We start from the raw sequence: 27060 nt of genomic DNA on the forward strand, positions 1-27060 counted from the left end.
CTAAACTACACTATGCTAAATGAAATGTAGTACTTTACAAACAAGAAATTTATGAAACATTGACTATTCACCTTTCTAGTGTTTCACATCAAGGGGAGATAAGCATATTAAGAATGAGCAAAACTAAAACTCCAGATATTATAAAATTTACATGAGGCTATTAATTTCTGAAACTTATTTATTTATTTATTTATTTATTGAGATGGAGTTTCACTCACTCTGTTGCTCAAGCTCAAGTACAGTGGCATGATTCATGTTCAAGTGATTCTCCTGCTTTCAGCCTTCCAAGTAGTTGGCATTACAGGCACATGCCATCACACCCAGCTAATTTTTGTATTTTTAGTAGAGACGGGGTTTTGCCATGTTGGCCTGGCTGGTCTCAAACTTCTGGCCTCAAGCAATCCTCCTGCCTTGGCCTCCCAAAGTTCTGGGATTACAGTCGTGAGCCACCATGCCCAGCCAGACTTTTTTATCTCAGTGGCTTTAAAGGTACAAGTGATTTTTGGTTACATGGATAAAATATGGGATTTTAGTGTACCCGTCACCTGAAGCATGTACATTGTACCCAATAGGTGGTTTTTCATCCCTCACCACCCCCCCAATCCTCCACGCTTTTGAGTCTCCAATGTCCTTTACACCACTCTTTAAAATAGAATCTTGCAATAGTTGGTGAGCCTTGTTCTTCCAAGGCAGTGCGGAATTAGGTTACTTATTTATGTGCCAGTCCATTTGCAAAATTTACCCCTTTCTGCTGTGCATGTTTTTTGCTACCACCCTTGGCAGATGGATGACTGTGAGAGCCACAAATGCCTCCCTGCTCCCTATTTCGTACCCCAGCTGACTCCCATTCTTTCTCTACATAGCAGGAGTTTGGTCTCGCTAAATCTCATATACTTGATTGTTTCCCCACACTACTTACAGAAGTTCAATAACTTTCAGTGGCCTTCGCTTATGAAAATGTATTCTATAAAATGAAAGGGATGTGTTACACAACGCCTAAATGTGTCTCTTTTTTAACTTTTATTTTAGGCTTGGGGCTACATGTGAAACTTTGTTATATAAGTAAACTCATGTCACACAGGTTTGGTGTACAGATTATTTTGTTAACCAGGTACCAAGCCTAATATGCAGTAGTTGTTTTTTTCTGCTCCTCTCCCTCCTCCCAATCTCCACCGTCCAAAAGGCCCCAGTGTCTGTTGTTCTGTTCTTTGTGTTCATGCGTTCTCATCATTTAGCTCCCACTTATAAGTGAAAACATGCAGTATTTGGGCTTTTGTTCTCTTGTTAGTTTGCTAAGGATAATGGCCTCTAGCTCCATCCATGCTCCTGCTAAAGACATGATCTTTTTCTTTTATATGGCTGGATAGTATTCCATGGTGTATATGTACCACATTTTCTTTATTGAATCTGTCATTGATGGAGATTTAGACGGGTTCCATGTCTGCTATTGTGAATAGTGCTGCAGTAAACTTTCGCTTGCATATGTCTTTATAATAGAAAAATTTATATTCCTCTGGGTATATAACTAGTAATGGGATTGCTGAGCTGAATGGTGGTTCTGTTTTTAGCTCTTCGAGGAATCACCATAGTGCTTTCCACAATGGTTGAACTAATTTACACTCCCACTGACAGTGTATAAGTGTTCCCTTTTCTCCACAACCTTGCCTGCATCTGTTATTTTTTTGCTTGTTAATAATAGCCATTCTGACTGGTGTGAGATGGTATCTCACTGTGGTTTTTGATTTGCATTTCCCTAATGTTGAGTGATATTGAGCTTTTTTCATATGCTTGTTAGCCACATGTATGTCTTTTTTAGAAAAGTCTCTGTTCATGTCTTTTGCCCACTTTTTAATAGGGTTGTTCATTTTTTTCTTGTACATTTGTTTAAGTTCCTAACAGATTCTAGATACTACACCTTTGACAGATGCATAGTTTGCAAAAAATTTGCTCCCATTCTGTAGGTCTGTTTATTTTGTTAATAGTTTATTTTGCTATGCAGAAACTCCTAAGTTTAATTAGATCCCATTTGTCAATTTTTGTTTTTGTTATGATTGCTTTTGGCATCTTTGTCATGAAATATTTGCCTGTTCCTATGTCCAATATAGTATTTCCTAGGTTGTCTTTCAGAGTTTTTACCCTTTTGGGTTTTATATTTAAGTCTTTAATCCATCTTGAATTTATTTTTGTATATGGTATAAGGAAGGGGTTCAGCTTCAGTATTTTGCATATGGTTAGCCGGTTATCTCAGCACCATTTATTGAATAGGGAATCATTCCCCTATTGTTTGTTTTGGTCAGCTTCGTTGAAGACCCGGAGGTTGTAGGTGTGAAGCTTTATTTCTGGGCACTCTATTCTCACCACTGCTATTCAACATAACTATGAAAGTTCTTGCCAGAACAGCCAGGCAAGAGAAAGAAATAAAGTGTATCCAAATAGGAAGAGAAGAAGTCAATCTATCCCTCTTTGTAGATAACAAGTTTCTATATCTGGGAAATCCCATAGTCTTGGCCCAACAGCTTCTTAAGCTGATAAACAACCCCAGCAAGTTTCAGGATACAAAATCAATGTGCAAAAATCACTAGTATTCCTATACATCAACAATAGCCAAGAGACGAATCAGGAATGCACTGCCGTTCATAGTAGCCAAAAAAAGAATTAAATACCCAGAAATAATGCAAAAGATATCTACAATGTGAATTACAAAACACTGCTGAAAGAAAACAGAGATAACACAAATGGAAAAACATCCCGTGCTTATGGATAAGTAAAATCAATATCATTAAAATGGCTATACTACCCAAAGCAATTTATACATTTAATGTTATTCCTATCAAACTATCAATTACATTCTTCACAGAACTAGGAAAAAAAAACTATTTTACAATGCATATGGAACCATAAAAGAGCCCAAATATCTAAGGCTATTCTATGCAAAAAGTACAAAGTTGGAGGCATCACATTACCCAACTTCAAACTATACTACAGGGCTACAGTAACAAAAACAGCATGGTACTGGTACAGAAACAGACACATAGACCAAAGGAAAAGGTGTTTTAAATTACTATATTTGTTGATCTGTATATATGAATTTTTGTTATGTACTATGATTTTCAATTTTGATTTGTAAATACCAGATATTTATTACTTGAATAAAGTACTCAATTTCAATTAACTTGGTTAGTTGTTGCTTTGTAATTTGTAGAAAACCAGTTTATATAGAACATGGAAATATACATACTTTCACTTATGTCATTCTCACAACAATTCCATGAACTAGGTATTATTATACCATTTACAAATGGAGGCACAGAAAGTCTCAGCAACTTATTCAAAACCATACTGCTTAGGATGGAGTATTATCCAAATGAGGCTAGCCCACTTTTGGGGCCCATAACTTAACCTTCATCCAAAGATCATGGAAGAAGGTATAAGAGCAGTTTGTTTCCTCTCCTCAGTTTTTCTCTTTTCCCAAAAGAAAACTTTAGTATTCTTAAGGAAAGTATTGACTTCCAAAATTACTACAAGAACATTACTGTAAGAACAAAATAGAAAGAATAACATAAAATATTGTCTACTTTATATAATTAAATTGAAATAACTATGCTTCTTTAAGGCAACATACATCTTAACCCGCTCAAACTCACGTTTTCAAAGGTGCATTTATCCCGTATTACTATTTATGTTCAAGTTTATACATTTCTTAATTATGTGGACTCCCTAAACATAGTGCATTTAGTTTATTAATATAAAATGAGAGCTGTTACAATTTACTGCTTACTTGTCTTCTCATATAGCAACCTATCATTCAGGCAAAGAAAACATGTCTAAGATTAACGAAGGTCACCCTAACCCAAGTATTTTGATATTTTTGGAGCAAACAGAACCAAAAAGTAAACCGGCAAAAAGTCAATCTTTAAGCCAACAATGATAACAGGATATGTGTAAACAAATGGTTATTATAACTTTTTTTTAAATACCAAAACAGGCAAAATAAAAATTTCAAACCCTTTCATAAGGCCATGGGGCAGATAAAGAGAGGAGAAGTCTAATTGCAATATATCCTGTAATGGAATCACCGTCTGTGTAGAAGCTGATTAAGGTTAATTTGAATCACATCAATTTGAATTAATGTGGCCTTTGCAGAATGAACAACACCTTAGTGCCAACATGATCAATTAGTACTTTTAACTCCATACATCCGCCTAGAAAGGTTAGATTTATTAGTTTTCAAGATAACATATTAGAATGCAAATCCATGTCACTTCATTTTTCTCCAGCCCACCTTATCTGAACACCTGGAATTTCTCAGGACAGATGTGTCTTAGAGTGAATTCATTTATAATGTAAAGCAAAAAAGGATGTATGGAGAAAAACAGCCAGATAGTTTTGCCTGTCTTCCAATGCTGGACAAACAAGTTCAAGTTACCCAATTAAGTCAGAGATCATAGTTTAGAAAAAAAATAACTGGTTATATTAGGTATAGAGTCATGTGTTACCCATATGGATTTCAAATCTTAGAGCTCAAAGATCCTTTAAGGTTTTATGGACAATTTATTTTAGTTCCCTTATTTTATGGATTAAAACATACTGCAGACCAGCAAATTTAAGTAACTTGCTTATAGTCACACAACAAACTGGACCAGAAGTTTAGTCTTTAGGCCACACTTTACACTTTATAATCCCTGCTGAATTGGATGTTTTACATTATTTGCACACACATGCAAAAACGTGTCACTGGCAAGATACAGTATTTCTATCAATTGTTGTGGTATCGGCAACAATCTTAGCAATTAAATTTTCAGAGATGAGATGTCATCTCTTTACTCCTAGAAAATTTACTTAAAAAAAAAAAACCTTTTCAAGTTAATCGTCTTATCACTAGCCACTTTGACTAATAGGCTACTGGAATGTATTCAGGCATACACAGTAGTTTCATGCTTCTATGCCTTTATTTCCACTCTTCCCTCTGGAATGAATGCCCTTTATCATTGTATCTTAACTGTCTACTCCCTCTATTCCTACATGGAATACTCACATTTTCACTGGTTTATTGTTACATAACAAATCATCACAATCAATTCCTTCAGATGGCAAAAATATATTTGCTCATGATTTTGCAGCTTAGGCAGATAAGCATAGTTCATGCATGTCTGCGTCACATGGTGAAATCTGAGACAACTCACCTAAAGCTAAAGGATCCAAGATGCTTCATTGGCAGGTCTGTTGCTTTACCTGGTATTAATGAAATAGTTGTGGGACTGGCTGGGCTTGTCTTCCTTACTTCTTAGTCTGTTATTATACAGGGCCTCTCTGTTTCCAAAGTCTAGCTCTCAACCAAGATATTCAGACTTCTTTATGATGACTGCCTTCCAAGAGAAAAGAATAGCTGTTAGGCCTCTTAACTTCTAAGCCTAAAGGTCATACAGTATGACCTCTGCCACTTTCTATTGGTCAAAGCAAGACTCAGAACTATACTGGATCCAAGGGATGGGAAATCAACTCCCTCTCTGGCTGGAATGAGTGGCATATACTTATTGGAATGGGAGCATTTGATGATGGCCTCCTTCTGATCAGTTGACATCAGCTAGACTAAGCCAAGTCCTTTTCCAGAAGCACCCCTAGCATACCCATAGTCAACTGAAGCTAAGCGAAGAGTTCCCATTTTGTACCTTTTAATCCCTTATCATTTTACTTATCACATTCTTTATTTTAGTTCTTATATGATTTAAATAATATAATTTATATAATATAATGATATATTTATATAATGATTTGAGATCGCTTCCTTGCAAAATAATAAGAAACCAGAACATGATCAGTTATTAATCATCCTTAAGTCATTGGTATTTAGAGTATGTCTGGCAAAGAAAGAGCTCAATAAAAGATTGCCAAACATAACTCAAAGTTTTAAAAGTACTGAAAGGGGAAGAAGCATGTTTTTCCAATACATTCACATGGCTGAGGAAAGTTGAATTTGAGAATAGGGACACTTAAAAAGATGTAACAATGTAGCTAGAATATTTTATGGAAAAAAATTCATAATAAAATGAAACAATGAGATAAAAGGTGCCCAGAAGTTTGTTTCATAATAGTTTATTGCCCTATGTGGTGATAAACAAGACATTTGATTCTATTTATTTTATTTGTATCTTCTTTTTTTATCTTTTTGTTGTTGTTGTTGAGACGGAGTCTCGCTCCATCACCCAGGCTGGAGTGCAGTGGTGTGATGTGATCTCGGCTCACTGCAACCTCCGCCTGCCGGGTTCAAGTGACTCTCCTGCCTCAGCCTCCTGAGTAGCTGGAATTACAGCTACTCAGTGGTGTGGCACCACCATACCCAGCTAATTTTTGTATTTTTAGTAAAGATGGGGTTTCACCATGTTGGTCAGGCTGGTATGCAACTCCTGACCTCCTGATCTGCCTGCCTAGGCCTGCCAAAGTGCTGGGATTACAGGCATAAGCCACCTTGTGCGGCCTATTTGTATCTTCTTTAAATGAAATAATTCATATTGGTTCATTAAATATGTCTATCTGCATGTGGCATTTGTTTGTAAGTATTTATTCTTATACTGGTAAATTTTCACAAATCTAAAAATTTTGGGAAATCCAAGAAAGGCAAATATTGCATAGAGTGAAATTTTCCTGAGGGCAAAATTCCAGCATGAAATCTTTAAGGGAAAATTATTTATCAAAATCCACAGTCTGAATTAGTGTATTTGAAAGATGTGGAGGCTTCCTCTCCCTCTAACATTTCCATCTGTTTCTTATTTCCTATCCCCACTTTGGTAATAGCTGTGAACTTGTTGAAACAATCCAAATGGACTATTTCAAAGCAGTAAGCTGACTCTGCATAAAGCCATTTCTTGAAAATGCTCAATAAACACCAATGCTTTTATTTCCCTTTTTAAAAAGGCAGTAGAGGACTTGCTAGAACCTAGGGATGGCTTTCTTATTCCTTGTCAAACCACACGAGAAAGAGAAATAGAGATCTGGACATGACACCATCTCTAGCCCTGAATAAAACTTTTGTCAATGAATGCACTACCTGTAAGCTCATACAATGTTTTTACTCTGGAAAACCATGATAATAACAGATATTATATGAGCACATTTAAAGAATCTTTTATGTGTCAAAATTGCTTAGATAAAATAGAAATTTTGTTTTCAACTAGGAATCACAATGAAAAATAGATAAGTCATTACTCTCCTTCAATGGTAGCTTTATTTATACTCACAAGGATTTAAGTTGTTAGTTTGTCAATTAATTTCATTAGCTTTGTATTTCTGTTCATTATGTTGAAGGCTTTGAGAAAGGTCTATTTGAAATGTGTCTCCAGAGATATCTTTTTTTACTAGAAAATTAATGTGACATTTATCTGCTAGACAAAGAACCACGAACACAGTAAATAAACTTAAAATTTTCTTTCAAATATTCCTATGTCTAAATCACATGGTTAGAAACTATAGCAGACGTAGGACAAAAATGGAAAGCAGGAAAATGTGTGTCCACAGATTTTATTAGTAAGGCAGGAATTGTTAAGCAGGCTAAAAGCAGAACAGGAGGGAAGCTAGGTAGGCCCTTCCCACACAGTTGGTACAAAGGTTGAGATAAATGAAGCAGCTAAAAGCACAGGCTTCTTTTTCAAAACTACTCACTAAAAGCAAAGTGGGAAATGAGAGAGACTTGCCTATAAGGAGGCTATTTTCTGAGACTCACTCCTGTGGTTGATACAGGAGAAAAATACAGGGCTACACAATAATATGGGTAATACTACTCCCTCTCAAACACAGCTTTTCTAGTGTTGGTCATTACAATCAGTCTCAGTGGACAAATGCCCATCTTTGGAAACATCTAAGCATATAATTACTTAATAAAAAATAGAACAAGTTACATGATTATAACTGTCTTTTACTAACATTACATGTTTTATTACATTGTCTAGCAGTGAATGTGAGTGCTATAAAAATATCATGAAAATATCTTTTAGCAAACATTGGTCTGTGAATTTAAAATATTGACATCTAGTGTTAAAATATGTTGACATAAACTTGCTAAAATTAAAAATGTAACAGATATTCATCTGCATTTTGTTTAGCTGAATATGTCTGTTTTCTTTTTAACTTGTGTCCAAATAAATTCTGGAGGGTTTTAAAAAATCGATTTCCTGTCATTTCCATTTAATAATTATGTTTTGTGTTTGTTCCTCTTAGCACATTTCATATTCATCAATTTAAATAGCCTGTTTTTATTTATGGAATTCTAAACAATGTTAGAGTAAACTACTGGGTGCTCCATTCCATTTAATAAAAGATTGCTGTGCATATGTCTGCAGTTGATATCCTATTTGAACATGTACAATTTATATGTGTGTATATGCATATTAAGTCATGTGTCATTTCACAACAGATATGTTCCAAGAAATACATCGTTAGGTGATGTTTTTGTGTGAACATGATAAGGTGTGTTTATACAAACCCCAAAATTGTATTACTACACACCTAGGCTACATGGTATAGCCTATTGCTCCTGGGCTACAAACCTGTACAGCATGTTACTGTACTGAATACTGTAGACAATTGCAACACAGTATTAAGTATTTGTGTATCTAAACATAAAAAAAAGAGTAAGAATGCAGTATTATAATGCTATGGGACCATGAGGACATATGTGTTCCACTGTTACTGAAAAGTTATTATGCAGCACATGACTGTATATACATATATATTTGTGCATATATATATATATAAACACACATATATACATTTTAAGGTATTTGTGTTATGTTTTCACAATTTGCATTTAATATATACTATTTGGTATAATATGATTTGATATAGCAATACTATAATAGTAATGTGAAATATTTGGAAGATTTAGGATGAAATGAGAAAAGATTTGACCTTATACAAAAATTTTAAAATTAGCCTGGAAAAAATAATAAAATTGAGAAAGACAACAAACTGTGGTGTTCAAGGCAGTTGTTAAATTTGCCTATTGTGTTAGCTTAAAAAGTGATTTAAACTCTTGAGTCTAAATAATCTTTAGATTCGAGAATATAAAATTGTCTCACATGCTTCTGTGATTAAATTCATAAGAAAGTTCTGGCAGATAGGAGATGCTCAATAAGTAGTGGCTTCTTTCCTCAGCAATTTTTCAAAATTGATGCAAGGCTTTGCTCATTCTTTTTAATCTAGGAAGAGAATAAAATCCGGAGGAAAGGAACAAGAGTTTCTATGTTTGGGAAATATAAATCGAAATCTCAGTCTGTGCTTAGGATTTAACGTGAATGATTTAGATGGTTAAAACTGAGTGTCAACTTGATTGGATTGAAGGATACACAGTATTGATCCTGGGTGTGTCTGTGAGGTTGTTGCCAAGGGAGATTAACATTTGAGTGAGTGGGCTGGGAAAGGCAGATCCACCCTTTATCTGGGTTAATCTGGGTGGGCACAATCCAATCAACTGCCAGCTAAGCTAGAATATAAACAGGCAGAAAAATGTGAAAGGGAGACTGGCATAGCCTCCCAGCCTACATCTTTCTGTCGTGCTCCCAGCCCTTGAATATCAGACTCCATGTTCTTCAGTTTTGGAACTCAGACTGGCTCTCCTTGCTCCTCAGCATCCAGATGGCCTATTGTGGGACTTCATGATCATTTGAGTTAATACTTAATAAACTCTCATATGTATATGTGTATATATATATGTGGATGTGTATATATATACACACACACACGTATATGTATACATATATATATTCCATTAGTTCTGTCCCTCTAGAGAACGTTGACTAATACAATGATCTTTTCATGTCTAATTTCTATATCTGCAAAATGCATTTCAAGTTTTCTGTTATATAAAAATGCAATGATGGTCGATGGGGAAATATATATCACTCATCCAAAATATTATTTGACATATAATTGGCAATAACCATATATATTATATATACATATATATACACACATATACAGCTTTTGCTTTCTAATGAACACTACACTAAGTACTTTAAATGCATCATCTAGTTTACTACTCAATAATTTAATCATTATTATCTTTATTAGTTTCTCAAATTTAAAAAAAAATTTAAGCAAGTTCAATAGAACTTTCTTCAGTAATAGAAGTTTGGTGGTTTTTTTTTTAATCTTCTGATACAGTAGCTACTAGTTATATGTGGAATATAAAATATGACTAGTACAACCAAAAATTTGTTTTTATATCTAATTTTATTTAACTTGAAACTAACTTTAAATAGCTTCCTGTGGCTGATACATATTGGACAACATGAACATAATCTATATAGATATAACACTAAGTTTATAAATAAAAATTAAATTTAACTTGGAGCTGACAGGATCTCACTCTGTTACCCAGGCTGGAGTGCAGTGGCATGATCACAGCTCACTGCAGTATTGGTCTCCCAGGCTGAAGTGATCCTCCTTCCTCAGCCTCCCAAGTAGCTGGGATGACAGGTGCACATTACAGGACCTGGCTTTTTTTATTATTATTACTTAGTTTGTAGAATTGGGCTCTCACTATGTTGCCTAGGCTGATCTTGAACTCCTGGGCTCAAGCAATCCTCCTGCTTTAGCCTCCCAAAGTGCTAGGACTACAGGCATAAGTCACCATGCCTGGCCTTGGAGTTATTTTCTAAGATGAGAAATACTTAAAGTTTGTACCGTACAATTCACCACCTCATCTTACATTATGCTGTTCAATATTTTTTAGTGTATGTTAGTGTTATCTCCCCAGATTGTGTGGTGAATTCCTTGAGAGTAATAGCTATGCTTTTTATTTTTTCTTTTTTTCCTGCTACATGCCTATGCCAGAAAGCCTTTGCACAATCCTGCCCAGTTAGGCTGAAGGCGCTTCCTTGTCCATTTGCCATATGACAATGTTTCCCTCATCCGTGAACATCTGGATTGGTAAAACTACCATGGCTTAGGCTATTGATTCGCAAGAGGTAATTTATAACACAGGAGATCAATTGTGTGATTTTTTTTATATGATGACATAAAAATATTAACAGAATTTTTACCTTTTTTGTTTACTTTGTAACACTTTTTTCAAGAAATATATATATACATATATATATACATACATATATATATATATACACACAAAAACCCTGACGCTCAGTGGCCCAAATAAGAAAAACAATTAAAAAGTTAAAACTGGGTGGCATCACTGTTCAGCGTTTCATGTTTGAAGGAGCATGATATCCTAGGAAAGAGAAAATTGAGGAAAAAAATATTGGTCCAGAGAGCTTGTCTGGGATCAGGTCCCCTTTTTGTTTATCGAAGTTGGGAAAGGTATCAAATATCTTTGATTCCATTAAAGAAGAGTGAATTTATGAACAGAGCAAATAAAATACAATAGGAACTATATCTTGTATAGCAGGTCACGATTATAATGGTGTTTTGCTACAGAGCCATTCTAATTGATGCCTTCCTCTTAAGACATTACTCACTGTCCACTCATAGTTTTAAAAATAACCCACTAGCTTAGGGGAGAGAATTGTCTAGCCAAGAAAAGTACTTATCCCTTCATCTTAGACCAAAATTTACCTAAGATACTTTAACTTTTACTTAATGTTTAGAAAAGCTTACAGAAAAATAAATTTTTAGAATGGGAAGATGGTAGGAATTATTCAGTCCAAACTCTCTTCTATTATACAGAATAAACTATGATCCAGAAAATACAGACTTGTTTAATGTAAACAAAATGCTTAGCGTCAGAGTCAGAATAATACTTTTTTTCTTTGTCTGATGTTCTAAGTAATAGTGAATATTAAGATTACATTTGAGGCCGGGTGCAGTGGCTCACACCTGTAATCCCAGCACTTTGGGAGGCCGAGGAGGGCGGATCACAAGGTCAGGAGATCGAGACCATCCTGGCTAACACGGTGAAACCCCATCTCTACAAAAAATACAAAAAAAATTAGCCGGGCGTGGTGGCGGGCGCCTGTAGTCCCAGCTACTCGAGAGGCTGAGGCGGGAGAATGGCGTGAACCTGGGAGGCAGAGCTTGCAGTGAGCCGAGATCGCACCACTGCACTCCAGCCTGGGCATCAGAGTGAGACTCCGTCTCAAAAAAAAAAAAAAAAATTACACTTGAAACAATACTAAATATCTGAAGAGTATAAAACTTTTGAAACACTCATACAATAAATAAGCAAGATGTATTGGATAAACAGAAAGTGATTGCTGCAAGTTATTTGAAAAACCTATCAACTTTATTCTCATTCAAGATGGCTATGTGCTCTAAATATAGAACATTGCAATCCTCTGACCTTAAAGTTATTATAAGACACGGTATGTGTCACTATGGAAGTGTTTAGTCAAGTGTATAAAACTCTTAGAAAATCCAACTTAATTTTACCAGCAAATTATTAGGCCTACTAAAATAGGTTTTTACTTTTTTCAAGAGCAATCAAATCAAACAGCATATATCAAACTTTGATCAACACACTTTTTTCATCTACAATACTGCCAATAGATAGAAAAATGGAGACTGACTTCTCTACCATTCTGAAAGCTTCTTGCCTCTGCTCTCCACACTGTGTTATTAGGTATCACAGAAACATATAAAAACCATGCTAATAGGTGTCATGGAGACACAGAGTAAAAAGTAGATCGATTGCTCAAATGACACTTCACAGCTGCTTAAAGAGGCTTTAAGGCCTCCCAGGCTATGCAGGTGAAACAACTCATTTTGCCAAGCAGTTTCCTTTTAGGGTCCTCAGCCTTGTGTGACCATCTAATCTGATTTTATCTTCAGCAGAAGTTATTGATTCAAATCAGACAAACCTTCATATATGGAACATGGGCCAGGGAACAGCTGCATCTGGCTAGATAGCACATTTAAATTTCATTCTTGGCAGCTAGAATCCAGGATTTTTTAATATGATTTTTATAAATTTATAAGGTGTGACCACACATAATATTTTGTATTATGGAAAAAAAATCTGGAAAACAGCCATGTTTTTAAAGCCCATAGGGACATGGTGCTGTGACATTTATAACTCTCATTTAGATATAAATAATCAACTATCTATTTAATAATGTAAATAGAATAATTTTAAAAAACTAAAAGTTCCTTTTTGTTTTGTTTTCATAATTTCTACCAATTATGGTTGTTACTCTAGGGAGAGTCCGCAGAGCTCCTGCTACCACCATTCCAAAAATACCGTCTTTCTCTATCAATACTGTATACCAAAATGTAATTGGTATACATTTATTTCTTAACATGTTTCAAGCTGAATTTATTCTATGCTCTAATTTAGGGTCACCCTTTTACCTTGTGCTCTTTCTTTAATATCATTACTTGATAAAATATTATTTATTTTCTAGATGAAGTTTAAGCATTGTTTTCTTTAAGGAAGGTTCTTGATTTCTCAACTTGGTATGTTCTTAATATCTTAATCCATGAGCCTTTTATTTCAAATATGTCCAGTCACTTACCTTTGCCTTAGTTTGGAGTTGTTCTTTTTTATTCTTTTCCCTGCCTTTGATTTTAAGTTCCTCCAGGAAATAAATTATATTTTATCTATCTTTGTATTTCTTATCTTTTTTTTCACATTTTAGCATCTATAACAAGTAACATGTAAATAGTTGTCAATACATATTTGGTTGTAGAAATAAATTAATGAATGAACAAAATGAAAATAATTCACAATATGAAATATATCATAAAACCACACAGATCAAACTGCATCTCACAAGGTTCCGTAACATATTATTTTAGACTTCTTTTGTCCTAATGTCAGCTTAGCAACATTCCAGATTCATTAAAAAAGTGAGTTGAGAGAAAAATATTACTACTATAATGTATTTAGCTTAGCCTTAATGTAGGAGGGGATTATTAAGCTATTAGGAAAACATAAAATGTAAAATTTGTATTTAATAATTTCAAGTGAAAATCAATCAAGAAGCTTAATAAGATTTGTCAGAAAAAGATATTAAATGGTAAAACAGTGCTAAATGTTTTTAAGTGAGGTCTGCAAACACATATTTTAAGTTATATTAGGATATTTTGAATTTGTCACTGAATATTTCCCTCAGTTTTATTTATCATCTTGGAAATCACTCAAAACTTTAATCTCACAAAGGGAAGGAGAAGGCAGACAAGGAGGAAGAGAGGAAAAGACTAACTTTTTTATTGTCTGATATTATGAAAAAGACTAACTGAGATATTGTGATTTCAGATTCAGACCACCACAATAAAACAAATATCACAATTGAGTCACAGAATTTTTTTGATTTCCAATTACATATAAAAGTTATGTTGGCCAGGCACAGTGGCTCAGGTCTGTAATCCCAGCACTTTGGGGGGCCCGAGGCAGGCAGATCACGAGGTCAGGTGATCAAGACCATCCTGGTTAACATGGTGAAACCCCATCTCTACTAAAAATACAAAAAATTAGCTAGGCGTGGTGGCGAGCGCCTGTAGTCCCAGCTACTTGGGAGGCTGAGGCAGGAGAATGGCATGAACCCAGGAGGCAGAGCTAGCAGTGAGCCGAGATCCTGCCACTGCACTCCAGCCTGGGCGACAGAGTGAGAATCCATCTCAAAAAAAAAAAAAAAAAAGTTATGTGTACATTATACTTTATAATAACTGTGCAATAGCAGTATGTCTTAAAAAATATATACCTTAATTAAAATGCATTTTATTATTGAAAACACTAATAATCCTCTGGCCCTTAGGCCAAACAATATTTCTGCTGGTGGAGGATCTTGCCTCGATGTTGATGGCTGCTGGCTAATCACCATGTTGGTTGCTGAAGGCTGGAGTGGCTGTGAGAATTTCTTAAAATAAGACAGTGAGGTTGCCACATCAACTGACTTTTTCTTTCATGAAAGATTTTTCTGTAGCATATCATGCTGTTTGATAGAATTTGCCCACAGAACTTACCTCAAAGTTGGAGTAAATTCTCTCAAACTCTGCCACTGTTTTATTAACAAAGTTTATGCACTATTCTAAATCATTTGCTGTGATTTTAACAAGGTTTGTAGTGTCTTAACCAGTAGTAAATTCCACTCATGAGATCATTTTATTTGGTCATCCATAAAAAGCAACTCTATCCATTAAAGTTTTATCACAAGATTTTAGGAATTCAGTCACATCTTCTAGTTCTTTTGCTCTTCCCACCACATCTATAGTTATTAACATATCCTCTACTGAAGTTTTGAACACCAAAGTCAACTCTGAGGGTTGGAATCAACTTCTTCCAAATTACTGTTAATGTTAATATTTTGTCCTTCTCCCATGAATCATGAATGCTCCTAATGGCTTCTACAATGGTGAATCTTTTTCTGTAGGTTTTCAATTTACTCTTCCCAGATCCATCAGAAGAATCACTCTCTATGGCAGGGATAACCTGAATAAAGGGCATTTCTTGAATAATAGGAGTTGAAAATCAAAATTATGGCTTAATACATGGACTGAAGGATTGGTGTTGTGTTAGAAAGCATGAAATCATATATGTATCTTCTTATACATCCCCACCAGAGCTCTTGGATGACCAGATGCAGTGTTGGTTAGTAGTAATATTTTGGAAGAAATCTTTTTTCTGAGCAGTAGGTCTTGACATTGGATTTAATACATGTGCTGTCTTTCAGGTTTTGTTATTCCATTTCTAGAGCACAGTGTAGATTTAACATGATTCTTAAGGGCCCTAAGATTTTCAGAATGGTAAATGAATATTGGTTTCAACTTAAAAGTCAACAGCTGTAGTAACCTGTAAGAAAAGAGTCAACCTGTCCCTGGAAACTTTGAAGACATACACTGACTTTTCCTCTCTAGCTATGAAAGTCCTCAATGACATCTTCTTCCACTATAAGGCTGTTACATTCACATTGAAAATTTGTGGATAAGTGTATCCACCTTCATTAATTATCTTAGGTATGTTTTCTGAATAACTTGATACAGCTTCTACATCAGCATTTGCTGCTTCACCTGCACTTTTTTGTTATAGAGATGATTTCTTTAAACTCATGAACCAACCTCTCCTAGCTTCCAACTTTTCTTCTGCAGTTCCCACACCTCTCTTAATTTTCATAGATTTTAAGAGAGTTAGGGTTTTGCTCTGGTTTACGACTTGGCTTAAGAATTTAACACTAAAACTTTCTTCATATCAGCAATAAGGTTATTTCACTTTGTTATCATTTGTGTGTTCACTGGAGTAGCACTTTTAATTTCCCTCATGAGCTTTCCCTTTTCATTTACAACATGGATAACTGTTTGGTGCAGGAGGCCTACCTTTTGGTCTGTCTTGGCTTTCAACATGCCTTCCTCACTAAGCTTAATCATTTCTAGCTTTTGAATTAAAGTGAGAGACATGAGACTCTGCCTTTCACTTTAACGCTTAGAGACCATTGTAGGGTTATTAATTGGTTTAATTTCAATGCTGTTGTGACTCCGGGAATAGAGATGTCTGAGAAGAGTGAGAGAGATGAGGAGAACATCTGATCAGTGGAGCAGTCAGAACACATGTAACATTTATCGATTATTTTTCCTGTCTTATATGGGCATAGTTTGTGGCTTTCCAAAACAATTACAATAGTAACATCAAAGATCACTGATCGAAGATCATCATAGCAGATATAATAAAAACTTTTGAAACATTCCAAGGATTACTAAAATGTTATACAGAGATACACAATGAACATATACAGTTGAAAAAAATGATGCCGATAGACTTGCTTGACACAAGTTTGTCACAAATCTTCAATTTGTAAAAAATACAATATCTTCATAGGGCAATAAAATGAGGTATGTCTGCATTCCCTACAATCAAGTGGAGCAGAGAAAAATAAGCATTCTTTGTGCAGTTGTAATATCACATATAAATTAAACTATTCATAAATTTTAATGTCGTATCAGCAATATGAATGGGATAGATGCTACCTGTTTATGAGGGTGGTGTCATAGAAATTCAAGTAAGAAAAAGAAACAATCGTGTAAGGAATAATTCTATAGCCACTATTTACTTACACCATTCGTCATTTTCTATATGTATTATCTAAGGCTCTCTTCACACAAAAATAGCAGAGTTGTGTAGCTGTGACTAAGATTTTATGGTCTATAAAGCCAAAAACATATACTACTTGACCTTTACAGAAAAAAAAAAATTGATGACCCCATCACAGAACATGTGCTCAGTGAGTCAGATAAGTAGTGCTTTATGAGGACTCTTCACAGCATCAAACCAAGAGAGAACCCAAGAGAAGGTCTGAGAAAGGGCTCTGTGCTCATATGCTGTATATTCTGTTTGATGATAAAAAATATGCATGTTGCTTACTTCAGGAAGTAATAACATGTATCTTAGATTAGGATATCTAAAAGCAGAGGCTGAGACAGAGATTTGGGTAGTAGTTATATACTGAAGGATAGCTTTTAATAAAAAAAAATATAGTCTGAAGTGAGTGAAAGGAAAAGGGAAGGGTCAAGCAAGACTATTAATCCTGGTAAAGTATACCCTGGGCTGAATCCACATTGGAGGATGAGGCCTCTGAAATAGAAATCTTACTGTTGTGTTTTGCCCCTTTGAGGGAAAGTTGCCCCTGTATCAATATTCATGAATGGACACTGCCTCAGTATGAGTAGGTGTGTACATAACATTCCAACAAAGTTGGCTTCTGCTAGCTGGAGCAATTATCTAGGAACTGGGGTAGCTGTGAGCCATTAGCAGGCAGCACTTACAATAGCTGGGGGATAAGCACATCATCCTGCTAACAGGAGATCCAGTGGAGAACAAACAGCACCTACGACAGAATCTTACTCAAATAACAGTCAACTAAATGTCTACTGGATTTCAGTCTTGATTACTACCAAATGATGCATCCAGAATGATCTTTCCGAAGTGCAAACCTCAGCAGCTATTTGCTTAGAAACCTTTGAGAGTCCTCTTAGGATATCTGTTGAGTCACCCATGGGCTGGCCTTTCTAGATACTCATTACTTATTCATGGACCCAGCAGCATTTTCTATGAACAAACCCTAATCTTACTTCCTTTACTAGTACAGTATAAAAATATTTGAATTTCCCTAATTCCTTAGAACTTCCTTATTCCTTAGAACTCTGCCCATGCTGAAACCTGTGTCTTACATCAATATGTTGACATATACATTGAAGAATTCAGTGCCCCTCCTATCCTCAAGTGACCACTTCAATACAGGAACTTCTGAGACTTAAATATTAAATTCCTAGTGGCTTTATTCAAAGGGAATATGGTAGACTGGGGAAAAAAAAGATAAATGCTCCGCAGCTCCAGTTATCAAGAGGTCAAGTTTACGTTAAAATCTCTTGAAAGGTGGCAAGGCTTATGACTTGCTTAGGCCAGTGGAACAGTAGAAAACCTGATGCAAGTGAATATTTAAAGTGCTGGCACAATGAGGCTTTGGAACTCTAGGGCTACCATGGGAATGAGTTTAGGCAAGGCTAATGTAGGATAAAAGAACACATAGAGAGAAGAGCAAGTTGGTCCCAGATGTCCCACCCATCATAACCAACCAGTCACAGCTGGCCCACCATTTAACTGCAGATGCATGAGAATGAGATAATCCATGTCTGGTTCAAATCAGAACTGCCTAGTAAATCCAGCCCAAATTATCTACCTACAGAATCATAAAGTCAAATTTTTAGCCACTAAATTTTTTTGGCAGTTACTCCTATAGAGAGAGTTGTCCAATAGAAGATGCTCCACTCCTTTATCAGGCTCTATCAAGTATAACTAAAATATTGAGAAGCCCTTAAAACTGGAGAGAAAAACAAGTTAAAGTGAAAAATTAGGAAAAAATATTCTTAGAGACTAAATGAGTGAGTTACATTATTCCTCTGAGAAGGTTTATACCCAAAAGATTATAAATCATTCTACTATAAAGATGCATGCACATGTATGTTTATTGCAGCACTATTCCCAATAGCAAAGACTTGGAACCAACCCAAATGTTCATCAATAATAGACTGGGTTAAGAAAATGTGGCACATATACACTGTGGAATACTATGCAGCCATAAAAAAGGATGAGTTCATGTCCTTTGCAGGGACATGGATGAAGCTGGAAATCATCATTCTCAGCAAACTACCACAAGAACAGAAAACTAATCACCGCATGTTGTCACTCATAAGAGGGAGTTGAACAATGAGAACACATGGACATAGGGAGGGGACTATCACACACTGGGGTCTGTCGGGGGGTTGGGGGACTAGGGGAGGGATAACTTTAGGAGAAATACCTAATGTAGGTGATGGGTTGATGGGTGCAGCAAACCACCATGGCACGTGTATACCTATGTAACAAAACTGCACATTCTGCACATGTACCCCAGAACTTAAAGTATAATAATAAAAGAGATAATGCAAGAATATTGACTCCAAAATGTGTACATCTGTTTTCAGATAACCTATTTTCAACATTGTCCCCATTGTGTTCCATTCCTAAATTCTATTATCATTCACTCAATCAAATCTGGGGACTGAAATTCCATCACTCTCATTAATTCCATTGGGTCCTCGCAAACAGTATGTTAAAGAATCGCACCAAATGTCAGAGCTCTTCCAAAAGAGTTGAGTTTTTTTGTTCCAATGAATACGGTTCATATGAGAAATACGGTTCACATGAGACAAAAATAATTTAAGAATAGAAGCCTTCTAAGCTCTATGAAACTGTTTATAAGAAACATTAGCAGGTAATCATCATTATTGCCACATAATAGGCATTGGGTGTTTACCATATAAATTAGTTTATCATCATCAGATAAACGAAGTTACTTTATTGCCTCTATAATTAAGTAGAAAGATGGCAGGATGAGAAAGTAACTCTTGCTTCTATGGTTTGCAAAATTCAAAATGTTGAACTTGATCAATTTGCTTGCAATGACCAAAAACTTTAGTTGCAATAACATTCATAAAACCTATCCCTGCCAATGCTACAGTAATGCAAGCATAATATTTCTTTTATCTTGTTTACACTTGGATGGTAAAAGAGATAAAAATTGTCAGAAAATCTCAGCAGTTCAAATAAATTTATGTCTTCTTAAACATCTTTTCCTACAACATAACAAAAGCACAGGGAATCATGCTGTATTTTATTGACATTGTAAATAGTGATTTTTAAAGATTTCTGGCTTCATGATTTCCTCTTTCCTGTTGCTTTCCACAAGTTTCAGGAATAAAGTAAGAATATATACAGTCAAATATTTATTCCTTCCACACCCTGGACCATACAATATGTCTTCAATGTTATCCTACAAAACACTGTGTTAGACTGTGAACAGAGATGACAGCCTAAAACGAAACAAACAACCCCCACCCCCCAAAAACCAAATATACCTAAAGCAAGGATTTATAAAGTCATTGCAAAAAGAGTCCAAAATTGCCATTATTGGATAATATGGGAGTCTGGTGCATGGATTTTAAAGCAATATACAGACATTCACTACATCTGTCTTCAAATGTGCATAGTTTTTCTTTAGTTGTGACAGCAGTCACTTGATATTGATGAACTCTGAATGATGCCCAAATACAGAAAGATGCTCTTAAATGTGGCCAACTGAAGACAAAGTATCTTGGTCACTATGGTGCTTATTATAATATTTGCTTTACCTATATATTTTAGTACAAACAGAAAATATCGGAACATGAAATGTTTTCTATGCCATGCTAGAATTTAAGTTTCACATATGTAAAAACTGTTGTTTAGCTCACCAATGTATTTAGCTCACCAATATATCCCAAGGATATAGCCTGACATGTAACAGGTGTTAAATTAGTGACTGGATGAATATATGATGAGATAGATTCTGGTTATTTTCTGTACTGCTGAAGTGTTAGGGGTTCTTTTCTCCTTGAGTTCTTCAAATTATTTGCTGTTCTGTATATTTTGTCATAAACATAACAGAGGTCAGCTTAAAATATCTATTGAGATGTATTTTATAGATATTAAGAGGAGCAGGACAAATACTTGAGGAAACTTTGCAGCACAGGACGGGAGTCTGAACAGCTATCAGAGTATAATTTTAGGTAGAATGCAAATCAGTAATGCTGTGGTCGGGGACTGCTCTTGCTTTTAGGTTTTCCTGTAATGCTAATCATTCACATTCAGAGTCCTCTTCAAGAAGAGTGAATTCTCTGTGTCAATTTTAGACAACCAGATAGGCTTAAAAGAAAAATGATTGACTCTTTATCCTTTCTTTATTCCAAGAATGCATTGTTCCTTTTATTTTACTGTCCATTATCCTTAACATATTCAGCATTAGAATTTCAGTTACGAATCTCCAGTGCATATTTTAAAAATTCAAATAACTGATACTTTGATCAAATCTTCAACTTGTATATCAGCGCATTAAGGATGTTAGCTGAAGTCTGTTCTCTCTCTAACCTCATACAATACACACACACATGCACACACACACACATATAAATATATATAAATGTAAAAAATCTCATACGTAAATATATAAAATAGGTGTGTGTATATACATAAATATATAAAATGTGTGTATATGTAAATATATAAAACATGTGTGTATATATATAAATATATAAAATGTGTGTCTGTGTGCTTAACACTTTAGGAAAAAACATAATGCTCTCTTTTCAAAAGGAGACTCAGATTTTTAAATACAAATTCCATTCCTTTGAAGAAGGGTCAATTATATTTCCTATTTAAAATTTAAAGTGAAATCACCTATTAAGAAGAAAAATACTTTTTCTTCAAATAAAATACAGTTCTTACTAAAATATTCTTGATGAAATCTAAATGAATAAAACTGTAAATGAACCAATTACCTTGTTCTTTTATTAAAGATTAGTAGACGTCCCAGGGAGCATTAAGCTTAAATGTGAACAAATTATTGAAACTTGACCAGCAATTTGAATGGAAACTGTATGTGTGGAAAATTATACAATGAAAAAAGCTAGTATTTTTTGTATTTTTTGGGGAACTATGTGGCAGTTTTTATTACATATATTTTTGCATTATTACCCTGCAACAAGTCAGAGGGATATAATGCTTCATGGAAGGTGATGACATTGTGAGACAGCAGTCATAAATAACAGAAGTGAAAGCACACTTTCGACTTTTGAATAAAATGTCTTTCCACTGATTCAGAGTAAGCATCAAAGCTCTGCTTTGAGAAATCCTATCTTTGAACTACTCTATATGGAGTAGAGTAAATATGGCCTTATCTGGGTTCAGTTTTCAAATAAAAGTTAAAATAAAAATGAAATCATCCATGCATTTCTAAATCAAGTTATGTAATATTGTCCCCTCACCTTTCTTCCTTTTCATCAATGTACCATGAATTGAAGGTTATTTTTGTTGTCATAAAGTCATATTTATGAAATGCAAAATACCAAAGAAGGAACTCCATAAGGTGGGCTAAAGCTTATTTTAAAAACACAGCAAATAAAAATAAACACCAAAACTTTATATTTTAATTTTCTTTGTCAAAAATTCAGACATGCTAAAATAGTACTTCAACATTCTCTAATTGTTTTTATATAGACTTTTTGATAATTACTTATCTGTGGAAAGTTTTAGAAGGAACCATAGTTTCACAATTGTATGGATAATTTTGTTCACACTGCTAATCCTTCTCCATTAATTATTGTTGTATATTTCAATTTTTGCTATTTCTTGAAGCTAGAGTTTTCAAACTCCTCTCATACATATGAAAACCTACTTAATTTGAGATCAGTGTATACAACTACTTATTAAGTATCTACAACTTGGATTCCTTAAAGGAACCCAAAACCCAACTACATATCTGGGCTCATTATCTTTTCAATCAAACCAATCTTTGTTCTGTCATCTATTCAGATATTAAAGCCAAAATTTAAAAAGGTGCAGGCAATCCTTGCCAAATTCTCTTTCCTTGATAGCCCCATATTTAGTCTCATATCAAGTCCTGCCAATATTACCAATGTATTTAAGAACTTCTCTCCATCTCCATTCTTACTACTTGTATCCAAACTATCATCCCATTTTTTTTTTCTGTATTGATGCAACACCCTCCTACATTCCTACATTTGTTTTTACCCTTTTCAGCTTCTTTTATATATTACAGCTGGAGTTATATTTCCAAAATGACAACCCGAACATGTCCCCTCAGTGTATAAAAACATTAAACTGATCTCAATGCTATTAGCATAACACCCCCAAATTTTTACATACAAGGTTTTGCACAATATGGTAACTGACAAATTATGTCTCCTTGTTATAGGTTACTATAATGCTCCAGTTTTTCTTCATAAAATATATGGACATTTACACATACATACCTATGTTTTTATTTGTCTCTCATCTCTTACACTTAAGATTATGAGGACAGAGAGTTTGCAGTTCTGACCCTAGCCTGCTTTCTCCAGCTTCTAGTCCAATTGGTTCTGAACGAACAAATGAATTTCAAAAACACAGAGGAGAAAATTACCAGGCTATGCATAAAGGAAAAAGTAAAAATAAGATAGCAATGGTTAATTTTGACAGCCTTAACTAAGAGAAAATGAATAAAATAATTTGACAACTGAACAAAAGTAACTTGGCGATGAGAAATTCATTTATTCATTTACCCTTGAACTCAAAATAAATTTCCTGAGAGTAGATAGTGTTTTGGAAACTCAGTTGCCAAAAAACAACTCATTCAATAGAGTAGCATATAAACTTATAAATATATCATTGAATTGAAGTGAGAGATGTTTTAATGGAGAAATTCAGAAGAAACATTGAAAGCATAAATGAGAATAAGGGAATCCTACATAGGATTTGAGAAATGTTTAAGAATTTGACCATATAAATTTTTCTAGTTAATACTGTATAAAAAAATCCTGAATGTTTGGTATAGGAAATAAATATTTATAAGTAGAGAAATGATTCAATAAAGTATGCTCTGGTCATAGTAAGAAATACTCTGGAACCATTATACACAGCAAGGTAGATGGGTAGTACTGACCTGGAAATATATCAATGGCATTTTGCTTAACAAAAAAGAGAAAGTTGCAAAATAAAATATATGAACATATGTGTGCAGAAATCGTGTGAATGCAATTTAAATGGTCTAAAAGGTAAACATTACATGCACCAAAATGCTAACAATGGTTAAATCTGAGGAGAAGATTTACATGGCAAATGAGATGTCTAAAGGGAACTTTCTAATTATTGCATGCTATATATTATTTTCTTGTTTGTGTTTCAGTATATGCATTGTTTTTGCTTTTGTATTTGCGAAATAATTGTTCTAAAAATAAGTTAAAGGTGCTCACCTATTGGGTTGGATATAAAGGGAAGAGTTCGTCATTTGTAGATTTGACTTTTGCCCACATTTGTTCTGTACTGTCCTATGGCTGTTTAGTTATCTCTTTATGTGCCCAGTGGGATAGAAAACAAAAACAAAAACAAAAACTGCTTGCAGTTTCAGAAAGACAATGATACTGAATAACACGTTGTTTGAACTTTGTAGGAATGAGACCATTAAATAATTTTTTTCAATAAAGTAATAGTTACTTGAACCATAATAGAGTAGCCTATAGGTCATTAAAAGGCAATGTAAACATTTTTTGTAATACATTTTTATCCCCGAAGTTGAAATATATATTTAAATGTTAAAACTGAAGACTGAATGTTACAAAATTAATTAATATAAAGTTTGGTTTATATTTAGAGAGTAAAAGATTTTTACCAGAGGACAAATACAGACTCGCGGAGGAAGTGGCACTGTCAGTCCGCGGCACTCGTGGGCTCCTCAACATGGAGCTACAGGAGGCCTTGAGAAGCAGCAGCAGGAACGAGGCTCGCCAGCCAACCACAACACCGGAAGCAAAGCCCGAAAGAAGCTCCCCCTGACCATGGCTGACTGGAGGCGGCCGTGCACCCTGATGGGCATTTATCCCCGTGAACCCAAACACGAGAAGAAGGTTAATAAAGGTGCTACTGCGGCCCAAACTTCTTACCTCATCGAAGATATCAGGTTTCTCCTCCAAGAATTCATCGTCAACAAGGTCCGGGAATGCAAGGTGTCTGTCCGGAAGCCCCGGGAGGCCTATGAGAAGAGCGAGCGGAACACCGTGGAACATCTAAAGGACAATAAGGCCGACTACAAACATGACCACATCATCAAGGAACGGTACCCCACATTCATCGACGCCCGGGGGTACCTGGGCGGCGCCGCCTTCTCCACGTGCTTCCCCTTTTCCACCTTCCCCCGGACTGACAAGTGCCATGTGCAGATCGTTCCGCTGTGCTGCAGGCTCGCAGCGGAGTTCACGTATTACATCATCGCTGCCTGTGCCCCGAGCAAGGTCTTCCTGTCCATCAAACGCATTTACTACCAGGCTGAGGTGCTGGCACAGCCCATCGTGTGGATCACCCCCTGTGCTTTCTCCCACGACCACCGGACAGACGTGGACTACAGAGTCATGGCCACCTTCACCTAGTTCTACAGCACCCTACTGGGCTTCATCGATGAACTTCAGCCTCTGCCAGTCGCTCAACTTTCACTATCCCCTCAAGCTGAGGGTCAGGCCCAAGCAGAGGTGAAAGCCAGTGAGGGCACCTACGCGCTGGACTCAGAGAGCCCAGTGGAGAAACTGGAGGCCCTCAGTGCCAGCCTGGCCCGCGCGGTGGTGCCTACCACAGAGGAAGAGGCCGAGGTGGATGAGTTTCCCGCCAATGGGGAGTTGGCGGTGCAGGAGGAGGACCACAGGAAGGAGCTGGAGGCGCAGGAGAAGCACAAGAAGCTTTTTGAGGGCTTGAAGTTCTTCGTTAACTGACAGGTGTCCCCTGAAGCCCTAGCCTTCGTCATCAGGAGTTTTGGCGGGGGACATATCCTGGGAAAAGCCTTTGTGCATGGGTCCCACCTATGCAGCACCCACCAGATTGTCGACTGGCCTGGGCAGCAGACCTCAGTTATTGGCAGACACTACGTGGAGCCCCAGTGGTTGTTTGACTCCGTGAACGCTAGACTGCACTTCCCTGGAGCAGAGTACTTCCCTGCAATGCAGCTACCCCTACATTCTTCACCCTTTGTGACTGAGGAGGAAGGAGATTACATCCCATCTGAGAAGCTGAAGCTTCTGGCTCTGCAGCGGGGAGAGGACCCAGGAAACTTGAATGAGTCAGAAGAGGAGGAGGAGGAAGACAACCAAGGTGATGGTGATGAAGGGGGAGAAAATGAAGGGGAGAGTGGTTCGGAAACGGAGGAAAAGGCCTGGCTGGCAGCACCGGAGGAGCAGAGAACGGAGGGGAAGAAGCCCAGGGTGATAGCAGGACACGAGAAGCTGGAGAAGAAGCAGCAGCTGGCCCAGGAGGAGGAGAGCGAGGCCAGGCGCCTGGCCATTATGATGATGAAGAAGCCGGAGAAGTACCTGTACCAGAAGATCATGTTTGACAAAAGGCGAAAAAGCCAAGAGGCCAAAAAGCTACCAAAGTAGCAGAAAGCCCATGATGAGGCAGTGAGATCTGAGAAGAAGGCCGAAAAATCAAGGCCGATTTGAGTGCCAGTGGCCCCTCAGAGGGCCGAGGCCAGATCCCCAGCAGCTGGATGTGGCAGAGGCAGGCCAGAGCACCGAAGTGTGGTGACAGATCAGAGTCGCTTCTTTTCTCCTCTTCCTTCCTCCAGCCAGGCCTGGCCCCTCATGCTCCTTGGCTAGCCTGGCGGGGAGCTCTGGCTTCCTTTGAATGGAGCTCCCCTGCTGGTGCCTGGGTGGAGAAGAGGCCTCTGTGCCCAGCCTGATTCTGTGCTCCCAGAAGCCAGTGACACGAGGTGCAGGTGCCTGACCAGGCCCTCACATGCTGTCCCCGTTCATCCTGGCTTTCCACGGCTCCCTCCCACACAGTGTGTCCCATGATTCTCAGGCTGTGATGGGTTAAGGGTGTGGGTAGCAATTGTTATTAAACGACTGGACTTTTGCAGCCAATTGTGAAGAAAAGGAATAGATTCACTAAAAGTAAGTCATTTAATTTATTTACCCAATTAATTTAATTAATTCATTTCCCTGTTATTGAAGTATAACAAACCTGTAGCATATTGTACATTTTTAAAGAATAGAGTACAATAAAAGTTT

At 36.3% G+C, this 27060-nt stretch overlaps 1 pseudogene; it reads left to right on the plus strand.

Moving 5' to 3' along the window:
* The first annotated feature begins 5159 nt into the window (after window positions 1-5159).
* On the plus strand, window positions 5160-26544 carry LOC471309 (pescadillo homolog; annotated as a pseudogene).
* The last annotated feature ends 516 nt before the right edge of the window (window positions 26545-27060 follow it).

The sequence above is a fragment of the Pan troglodytes genome, chromosome 3 (genome assembly GCF_028858775.2).
Source record: "Pan troglodytes isolate AG18354 chromosome 3, NHGRI_mPanTro3-v2.0_pri, whole genome shotgun sequence".
Lineage (NCBI taxonomy): Eukaryota > Metazoa > Chordata > Mammalia > Primates > Hominidae > Pan > Pan troglodytes.